At 38.0% G+C, this 11,121-nt stretch overlaps 1 pseudogene across 1 annotated transcript; it reads right to left on the bottom strand.

Moving 5' to 3' along the window:
- Positions 1 to 7,998: 7,998 nt before the first annotated feature.
- On the bottom strand, positions 7,999 to 9,316 carry LOC145029503 (elongation factor 1-delta 1-like; annotated as a pseudogene). The gene is made up of 7 exons (XR_013676564.1): positions 9,207 to 9,316; positions 9,005 to 9,117; positions 8,825 to 8,922; positions 8,627 to 8,747; positions 8,440 to 8,553; positions 8,176 to 8,337; positions 7,999 to 8,091 (listed from the first exon to the last, which is right to left on the bottom strand). The product of XR_013676564.1 is annotated as an elongation factor 1-delta 1-like (transcript).
- Between the last annotated feature and the right edge of the window lie 1,805 nt (positions 9,317 to 11,121).

The following is an 11,121-nucleotide window of genomic DNA, read 5'->3' as shown; positions in this document are numbered from 1 at the left end:
TCTTGTAAGTTTAGATCTAGGAGTTTTTGGAAGTTTGGACCTTTTAGGTCCAAAGGAAGGACCTTTATATGGCAGCTTTGTTTTTGGTGCTTGGCATTGCTATCCTTAAAGCTCAAGAGTCCCCATAGCAGTAAAGTTTCGATCTTTGTGGCTTATATGGAACCATGCATGAGATCTAGTTAGTTTTATGGAAGTAGAATGTTATTTGTGGAAGTTTGAGCCCTTATGAGACTTGTGAGCCATCAAGTAGGCAACTTTATGGCTTAAGTCAGGGAATAAGCTTAGGATCTGGATTTGTAGCTTCTGGATCGGATTATTACGCACTTAATGAGATGTTGGCTTAACAGAGTTGTACGTTGGGCGTACAAGGAAGTACGTGCCGCGTACAAGCCAGCATCCGGTACGCTCAATGTACATCGGTGTACGCCCCTTATACGCTACCAGTTTGGGGTTCGAGTGTTGGGCCTTGGTGTGGGATGGGTTTCAGGCTTAGGGTCCTTGGCCCTTTATGGCCCATCAGAATTCAGTTGCTAAGGACCAATGATTTAGTATTGGGCTTGAGTAGGGCCCAATAAAAGGGTTCTAGGCCCAATATAGCAAATTGGGCCATTAGTGGGCCTATGGTGGGGCCATAGATGGACTTAGAAGGAATTAAGGATTTGGGCCATGTTTGTGTCCCACACCATAGTAGGGTTAAAATGGTCATTTTACCCATAAAGGAATCCCTATTTTGATTTAGTATTTTATTTCCCATTATAGCTGGGAAGCAGCCGGAGCAGCAGTTAGGGATTTCTCATTCCGGAATTCAGCAGTCAGGATCACAAGGTGAGTTTCCTTCCAGTAGGAACGGGTCTAAGGCCACAATATTGGACCGTTTAATTAGTAGTAGTTTCCAGATCTCGGTCCGATGTAGTAGTTAGCTTGTTTGATGCCTTCGTGGTGCAGACAGTGTTTATGTGTTATGTGTTCCGGGTTATGACCCGATGCAATATGCAGTTTATGTGTTCATGCTATTTGATATGTTTATGTTATGCTATGTTATGCTCAATTAGTTTTCGGACTTTGGTCCGATGCAGTTAGTTCCGGACTTCGGTCCGATGCAAGGGACAAGGTCCTAGTCAGTTCTGGAGTTCAGACCGATGCAATTAGTCCCGAACTTCAGTCCGATGCAGAGGGCAAGGCCCTGGTTAGTTCTAGACTTCGGTCTGATGCAGTTTCCGGACTTCGGTCCGATGCAGTGGGCAAGGCCCAGTATGTGTTATATGTTATTGTATGGTATGTGGTAGTTTGGGGGAGATCGGGTTGATGGCATCGCACACACCATAACTTCAGTTTGTCCTGGAAGTTGTTTTAGTTTTTCATAGATGTGATTTGATATGGTCTTGATACAGTTTTCTCATGATACTTTGCTATGATTTTGAGTTATTGACGTATGGGTTTTATTTTATGATATTAACATGATGTTTTCAGTAATTATTAAACAAAAATTTGTGGGTCGTAATTTTGGGATGTTACAAGTTGGTATCAGAGCCTTGGTTTGAGGGATTCAGAGAAACTTCCGGGTGTATCTGAACTCAAACTAAGGAAATGGTAAATAATTTCAAAAGAAAAATGTTTTTGAAAAATATTTTCAAAAAGAAAGAACTTAGAAAGAAGAAGAGTTTTTATAAAAGGAAAAGGGTGTGGTGCATGCGATCAGCCGAGCTCAAGTAAGTACTCCCAAATTACCATACAAGTTATAGTATGATTATCTATTTCAGTTTCAGTAGAACAGCATGCTAGAATAGGACTAAGGATCTAGGAGGATGCCTTATGTGCCTGCTATATGTGTTTCAGCTTTATGAGAAATTGCAGGGCTTGTTTCGAGTATACAACAGAACGATAGCCTATTTAGGTTATGCCTGAAAGTATGAGCTTAGCATTGTATGCTAGTACAGTTTCTTGTTAAGAGGATAGAATTGCTTGAGTAGTCTCCTGTGTTTGAATGCTGCTTGCTTTGTGCTTTGTGGGACTCTGAGTGATGGGAGTTAGCCGTTAGGTGAATACGTCACATCACATGTGAACAGGGTTGAATAATCTCAGAGTGTTAGATTTGGCCCTATTGCGCAGCTCTTGTTTGAGTCTCACCGTTGTAAGGACGAGTCTTTTACTCGAAGGATTATCTGAGCCTCACCGCATGTGATGGCATTCAGGTGATGGCTAATTGGCATCACAAGGAGGATTTCAGTAGCTGATGATTGGATCGGGTAGAGTCATAAATTTTCACTAGGGCAAGCCTAGGATGAGAGTAGCAGAGATCAGTAGCAGTAGTAGTGACTTGGTGGAGTCGAGACAGTTCTTGAGGAAGGTACGGATATATGTGGAAGGTAGTAGGGGCCCATACTACTGGAAGCAGAGGATCCGTACTCGAATCGAGGAAGATGATATGAGACCAGGAAGCTTGTGGTAGTAGTGATTCTTCGAGATATATCAGTGTTCCTGACGTTTATTATGTTGTGTTTCAGAATTGTGGTATTACGTCCTAGACCAGCAGTCGGCAGTTCAAGTGCTAGAGAGGGATCAGGATCAGGCCCGGAGGCCGGGCAGTTAGATGAGCAGACTAGGGAGTTTCTCTCTTCAAAGATTACTCGCACCATACTTGAGCAAACTCCTATGATCTTCAGTTCGATCAATGAGGGTATCTTAGAGTTCATGGACGAGAGGTTGAGCACCTTCTGTGCTGAGGTGGCAGCCATGATGGGGTCTCACACGCTTACTTTTAGGGAGTTCCGGGCATGCGGAGCTCCGGATTATGACGGGGTGTGGGACCCTATAGCGAGTACCAAATGGTCGGCAGATGTGGCCAACGCTTTCCGCACTAGTAGCTGTCCCGAGGGGGACAAGGTTAGATTGGCGTCCTGTCTTTTGAAGGACAGGGCACATGATTGGTTGGAGGAGGTTGGTCATGCCATTGGAGATGACGCAGCTTTGGATGCTATGACCTGGACTGATTTTACTACCAGGTTCAGAGCTGAGTTCGCACCGGTCATTGAGGTGCAGCAGTTAGCCAGAGAATTTTAGGATCTTACCCAGACTACAGAGATAGTGGCGGAGATTACCGCCAAGTTCAGGGAGAGGGCTCTTCTTGTTCCTCAGTATGCGGCTGATGAGGAAATGAAGAAGGCTCGTTATCATGAGATGATGCGGAGTGATATCCGCCAGTTTGTGAGCCGGTCCAGCTATAAAACGCTGGATGACATGATTGCTATGGCTCGAGAGACAAAGAGATAGATAGAGAGAGAGAGATTGACCTTGAGATGGAGAGAAAGAGAGACCGGAGGTGGCTCCAGGTATAGGGAGTGCGGGCAAAAAGCCCAAGGGTTCAGATCACAGAGCTAGGAGTCAGCAGAGCCACGCTCGGTGTGGCAGTTATGGGAGATTGCACGATGGGGCGTGCAAGGCAGGGAGTGTCGGCTGCTACAAGTACAGTTGGATTGGGCATATGAGCAGAGATTGTATAGCCACTACTACCGCCGTTGCGGAATCAGACCTGATTTGCTTTCATTGCAATTGGAGGGGACACAAAAAGTCCCAGTGTTAGAGTTTAGCTGCTGCAGGAAAGGTGCCAGCACCTGCTCCTGCTACTTTGAGAATTACAGATGGCCGTCAGGGCTGAGCTGAGACGCCAGTGGCAAAGAGTAGGGCTTTTCAGCTGACAGCAGAGGAGGCGCGAGTGACTCCTGACGTGGTGACGGGTATGTATTTTTCTCCCTACCTCTGCATTTATTATTGATTGTTTCTTATGGTTATATGTTTTGTATAGGTTCGTTCTCCATGAACAACATATCATCTACAGTATTGTTCGATTCGGGGGCTACCCAATCGTTTGTTTCACTTGCGCTTAGCAAGAAATTTAGTAGAGCTCCGAGGGAGCTAGATTGTCCACTTGAGGTTGAGATAGCAGCCGACAGGACCTTTGGGTGGCAAGAGTACACAAAGGATGTTCTCTATAGTTGTTCGATGAGCAGTTTCTGGTGGACTTGGTCCCTATTCCCTTGCGAGGGAATAAATGTTGGATTAGTGTCTAAGTCCATAACTATTTTGGTATGTACTTGACCCGATGGTGCATGGTCCTTTTGGGTTGCCTTCACCAAAGCAACTTGATAGGATGAATTATGGAGAGAAAGGATTAAATATGATTTATTAATATATTATGGGAATAATATATTAAAAGAGAAATCATATTTTTTAATTAATATTAGTCAAGAATTAATTGATAATTAATTTTGTGGATAAAAGAGATTAATTAAACTTAAGGGACTGGAATTGTAATTATAAGATAATTGCAATTGGGCTATGGATTACCTTATATTATAAGGTTGGACGAATTCTATGGGGAAACCCATAAGAAATCGTCCAAGGTCTTTAAGAAAGGAATCCATGGGCTGCTTAGGGCTTAAGCAGTCAGATTAGGGTTTCCTAGTTTAAAACCCTAATAGCCTACATGTATAAATAGCACCCTTAAGCCCCAAAAACGTGGACAAGCTTCCTTATAGGGTTTTGGATGGTTTTGGGCAGCCTCCTCTTCTCCTCTTCATCCTCTTGCTCTTGGTGTTTGTGAACCATTAGAGGAGTGACATTTGTGACTCTAAGCTTTCTAAAGTCATTACAAGAAGGAATTGTGATTGTTATTGCTATATAACAATCAAGGTAATATCTTAAACCTATTAATATCTTAATATCGATTATCATATGCTAGAATTAGGGTTTATAGTGTTGGATAAATTGCATGTACAATAGAGAAACCTAGATCCTAGCATTAGGGTTTGTATGAGAACATAGGATGTTCTTATGACTAAAACCCATCAGTGGTATCAGAGCCTAGATTGGTTTCTATTGTATTGATGCTTTATGTTGCTGAAAATCGTTTGCTGGCCTTCTGTTCGACCTAACTCAGCGAGTCATCCCTACTCAGCGAGTTCCAGAGTGTGACTCGGCGAGTTAGAGCGTCAGACAGAGGGATTTTCGGATTTTGTTGTTGTTTTGCTTAAGGATAATTACCATATTCGTTTTAAACCTATAAAATACGAATTTTATTGTTTCTTAATGAATATCCTTGCCAAAACACAAGATAATTACCAATTGATTAGATAATAAGTTCCTTATATGATTAAAGTTGATTATTTGTATTAATTGGGTAACTTATTTTGCAAGAAATTGAAATTAGGTCAAATATAGATAATGATAAAATTAATTGTTTAAGTTATATTATTTGCTATTTGATCCTTGTGTAATGAAAAGTTTCAATTTTCCCCTTTAGGTTTTACAGTTTAAATTTAAACTCAAAAGTTTAGTTTTGAAATTTAAATAGTTGAAACCCAATTGTTTTGAAAAGGTTTCAAAACTTGCCCTCAAGTTTTGGAATTTAAATTTTGATTAAAAGTTTAATTTTGATGTATATTTAAATTCTAAACCCTAATGTTTTGAAATGTTTCAAAACTTGTCCTCAAGTTTTTGAATTTAAATGTTGATTAAAAGTTAATTTAGAAATGTTAAATTCTTAAACCCTAGTATCGTTTTGAAAAGTTCAAATCACACCCTTATGATTTTATTAATTAATTAAGGTGTATAATTAAAAGAGGTTTAATAAATCCATAAAGTTTTGGCTTACAATTTAATTAAATTAAAAGTATAATTACTAAATTTGACCACCTAGTATTTTAAAAGTGTAAAATACACCCTATACTATATATAACATTAAAAGTCTAACATTATATATATATATATATATATATATATATATATATATATATATATATATATATATATATATATGTATGAGTAAAAGTCAGTCTGACTACTAGAAAAACAGCCTTTTATGACACTCATTGCGCGTCGTAAAAGGCTCAGACGACGCGCAAATGCACGTCAATGAAGGCCCTGTCATAAAGAGAGATGACGCGCTTCTGCGCGTCGTCTATAGACGACGCGCATTTACGATGCTCATTTACGACGCGCAATTACGACGCACGTTTACGACACGCAATGCGTATCAAGGAAGGCCCTGTCATAAAGGAAGACGACATGCATTCGCGTGTCGTAACCTTACGACGTGCGTGTTAATGACACGCAATACATATGAAGAAAACCCATGTCAAGAAAGGTCATGTCATAAATGAAGATGACACACATTTTTGTGTATCGTAAATTTAAATGTTTAAAAAAATATATTTAGATATTTGTTACTTTTTAAATTAAATTTGCATTTAATGTCTCATAATAAAAATAAAATACCATATACAAAAAATGTCATACAATTCTATTTCTTACAATATATAAATTTGAATTCATCTAATCTACTGTGTTTCATACTAACAATTGAAATGAAGAATGTAACACTTGTATTTGAAGCATCTTATCTCTTTCAGCTTGAGCTTTCTTTTCCTCTTCTAACTCCAGAGCTATTCGCTTTCATCAACCCTGTAAACACAACACCAAATCACCTGTTATTTTCGTTCTACTTTTAAAATTAATTCTTATTAGGACATTCTACTTTTAAACTAACCAATCTAGCAAATTTTTCAAAGAATATAAGTTGTAATTTTTTTTATGGAAAGTACATTGCTATTTCTTGAATACAAGATGTTACAAATCAAGAAACTTACATGGACTGCTGACCACCAGTTTCCTGCATCATCTGAGTATATATGTACTCATCAACTCTCTACTTTGCCAAATCAGCCTATTTCACATCAAATTAAAACTGATTTTAATCAAATTTGTATTATAAAAAAGTCATCTTTATCATGCCTGCTCCTTAAATTGTTCTTCTTTCTCTGAAAAACTGGAAAGTGCAACAACTTCTACATTAAAAAGGTCACTCAATGGAGTATGTTTGTGGGCTTCTGGCTTAGGGACAGAATCCCAAATCTGGGAAAAAGAACAGAGCATTATAAGTGTTGCAATTATGTTAACTGTGGAGTAATACAATAAGTAGTTAATAACTATTAACTATAATTATCTTCTGGATATCTTCCCTCAAAACAGGTTCTAAGTTTTCAAGGGGGTTCTATACAGAAACAAAAGGATAATTACATCAAATGTTATCCAACTTCTTCATTCTTTAAAAACACATGTTGCACAACATAACTTACCCTTGTTTTATCACGAATAATGAACATCAAAGTTGTTTTATGTGGACTAAATAGTCGCAAAAAAATTATAAAACTTACCAAAATTACCAAAATGCCCCCAAGAGATTTATTGTAAACAAAATTATAAAACTTACCAACGCTTTATCCGACATCATTTATCCCATCGAGTATGCCAGCCTATAATTATGAGCAACATGATTTATATTTTATTAATCAAAAACTAATTTAAAAGAAATGGATTAATAATTATAAGAAAAGGTTCAACTTACGTTAATGTGACAACTAATGGAAGTCCTTCTGGAACCGTAACAACAACAATCGTGACCTAAAGATTCATCAAATTAGAAGAAGGGTAAAAAAGGAAACTTAATAAAAATACATGAAGTAAATACTAGTTGCTAAATACATACAGCAACAGTGAAAATTTTGATTGCTCCATATGCCACCTTACACCCCGACATTAAAAATGGTGATTTATGATCTTTATGAACCTATTACATTTATAAAAGTAAAAAGTTGCTTTATATACCCTAAAAAAGATATCACAAAAAATACAAGGTAACAGAATTTTATAAAAAGGTACAATTTTACTCTCGCCAATCATACTTGATTCATCAATTGAAAGTGAGTGACCAACAAAACCCCATCAGCTGGAACCTGGTTTATAGAAGAAGGTTAAACAAGGGCAAAAATGGAAATAATTAAAATCTGGTAATAAATAGAAATGAGAAATATATTACCTGGTCCACGATATTTGTTTTGGATTTGCAAATGATGTTAGGAGACAATCAAAGATCAACACAAAAATAACCATATATATAGCAAAAGGTCAACACTGATAGAACCACTAACAACAGCGATCCCTCATGATCAACACAAGTGCAAACTACATAAATAACAACTCCACAAAACCATCCTCCTACATCTTTCTTCTGTCCCACCAAATCAAGCAGGAATTCTGCAATTACAACACATCCAATTCCATCATCAATAACCAAAAAAAATAATAACAATAATTTTTTTTTAGCATGAATGAACTTACATATCTTATTGAAGGCCACAATATCACAGCTCTGAACATATTCATTAATTGGCTCTGCAGTAAGCCTTTCTTCAATGATTGTATCAATAGACACTAGATCATCCACAATTGTCATCATAATCTGTAGCTTCTTAATACCATATCCAAATGGCACTAACTTTCCTGCATTTTCTTACATATTTTTTAAATTTATCATTTATCCAATTACAGAAATTAAACATGGCATAAGTTGATTTTAAGAGAAAAGAAAAATATTCAACATACATGCACCCCATATCAAGCCCTCCATTTAAACACTTCTAACAGGTTCCTCAAGCTTTTGCATGTCAGTTTCATCATCCCAAGGCTTGACATCCAACAACACCGTAGACTTCCCAGCTAATTAAGCAATCAAGAACACTGTCAATTTTGCATTTGAAACATAATATTGAAAAGACAAATTTAGCCTTACATTCTTTCTTTTTCCCAGACGCTTTCACTGTAGCTGCACGTTCTTCAGCAACCTTCTTTTCCTCCTCAGTCTCCTCACCAAAAAGATCCACGTCACTATCCTCATCTTCATTAGCTGCAGCCTGAAATTCATATATTTCGTGTCACATATTTTGCAAAAAAGAATTGAAATTTTATATAAACAAGTTAATAAACATGCCTTTGTATCAGCAACAAGAGGAGTTGCAATGGCTTCTTCTGGGAAAGAAGCCGAGCCCTCAACAACAACACCACTGCCTTCAGCAGATACACCACTGAAAAAGGAAATTAATCATCAAATACAAGTAGTTGATAAGGAATAATGGTAATAAAAAGATAAAGGTTTTAAGAACATATGAAATCCTTAAAAGGGCATCGATATGAGTGAACCAACGAGATACATTCACATACTGTGGTGATGGGGGTTTTGTGAAAGCTGCATGGACAGTGAGATCATCCTTTGAAGCTTGATACCTGAGGAAAATTAACATTATTTTAAATCTGCATGATGTAAAGAAGGATTGAATCAATCCCTTTGAAAGAAAAAGTGTTAAGAAACTTACCCTGTGATGTAACTGCGAGATAATAGGTATTCATCAAGCTTCTTGAGCCCAGCCTCCGAACCAACATAAACCCGCAAGAGAGATGAATTGCTTTTGGAATCAGTTTCCATTTGTAAGAGGAGTATGACAGAAGGAAGACAATTGGGAAATTGATGCGGTGTGTTTTGGGTAAAGGGTTGGTAGACATCAGAAAACTGGAAGAGAAGAAAAGATAAGGGTAAAACCATATTTAGGGTTTTTTTCGATTTGGGGTGTGAAGAACACCTGATCCATCACCACCAAAAACCCTAGCACGTACTAAGTCGATAGAAAAATGAGAGAATCGGGATTTTAGAAGAAAATAAAAGACCTCCTGCTACCTACTAAGAAGGAGAATCAATCTTTGCATTCCATACTTCATAGTGATAACTCATGGAATTCACAGAGTTTCATTAAGTCAAACCATGGAACAGAGTTTCATATAGCCAATGTTTTTTGTGTTGGTCGTTGCTTTCGTTTTGATTTGAAGATCTCGGTGGGTAAGACATGTCGTAGTTAGGGCTACGATTATGGTTTTGATCTTTCAAGAATCTGATTCCAAAGGAGAGAGAGAGAGAGAAAGAGAGAGAGAGAGAGAGAGAAACTGCTTATAGGATTATTAGGGTTTTTTAGGAGAGGATTTTTAGAAGGAGAAGAAGGAGATGATCAGGCGGGGTGTTTAATTTTTTGGGATTTCATTTCCCACCATCGCAGGCAGATAACGCGCCTTCTAAAAAAATATATAAAATGACACAGTTACACGACACTCTCTTTATTATTGGTGCCCTCCGAGTTTTTCTTTTTGGACACTAAATTTAGGGCGCGCAAAAAATGCGTGCCCTCTATCCTTCAAATTTTAGAAAACTGACATTATTTTTTACCACACGCACAAATGCGTGTCCTCTATCAGCGTGTGTCATTGTTTGCGCGTCATTAAAGGGTTGTTTTCTAGTAGTGTCTTACCGTTAGTAGGCCTCATTCACGAAGCTAGTCTATAAGGGGTGTTTAAGGAAATTGCCTATAAAATGACGATTGAATGGGTATCCACTCTTACCCACCGCACTCTTGACTAGTGGGGGGTCGTTAGCCGAACGGGTAGGATAGGACAAAACCTTACATTATAAGTATAATGAAGTACAAAAGTAACTAAATGTTTTACAAATTCCCAATCTTAGTTACTTAGGCAAAAGTGAATTGATGCAATTCCATGAAATTACACTTTGTGCCCTTGCAAAGACGTTAATGGAGCGTGTGTGGTTTACCGACACACTAAATGGTTCTAAGAAAAGGTAGAAAAGGGTGAATCAATGTTTGTCATAGTTCGGTGGAGCATGTGTGGTTTACCGGCACATCGAATAGGTGACCGTAACATGTGAGGGCACCATGTAAGTTTGCATGATTATTCACACCCGCTTTGTGATCCTCGGCATCCTAGTCACAAACTAGAGGGGCATATCGAGATTTAAACATGCCATTGAAATGTTCAATGAATCTCAAAGGATATAGGAGTTTTCATAGATTTAGAACTTATTTTTTTTTTTTTTCGTTTTTCATGGTGGAAATTAGTGAATCGTCATTCACTTACCTTCAAATATTCTGCAACTAGATTACGACATCCCTTTTCTAGGTTGTAGCGTATTGTGTTGGGTCCTAGCCTTAGTATCTCATTTGGGTGATTTACTAAGGACTCAATCAATCAACTAACTTGAATTTGTTTTCTCCCGTTTTGTAGATGTCAAAGTTCGACAACTATGGTCTTCCCAAATCCCGTGGAACAAGCATTCCACATGAAGATGATATTCTGCGATTCGATCGAGGAACAAGAAATCATGCTTCACTTCCTCCTCCTCCTCCCGAAGTTCTCCCTAACCCACAAGATCGAAGAATTTAAAGGTTC

This window comes from Lactuca saligna, chromosome 2 (genome assembly GCF_052625555.1).
Source record: "Lactuca saligna cultivar CGN05327 chromosome 2, ASM5262555v1, whole genome shotgun sequence".
NCBI lineage: Eukaryota > Viridiplantae > Streptophyta > Magnoliopsida > Asterales > Asteraceae > Lactuca > Lactuca saligna.
Note: the sequence above shows the minus strand (reverse complement) of the source record. Positions and strands in the feature narration are given on the sequence as shown.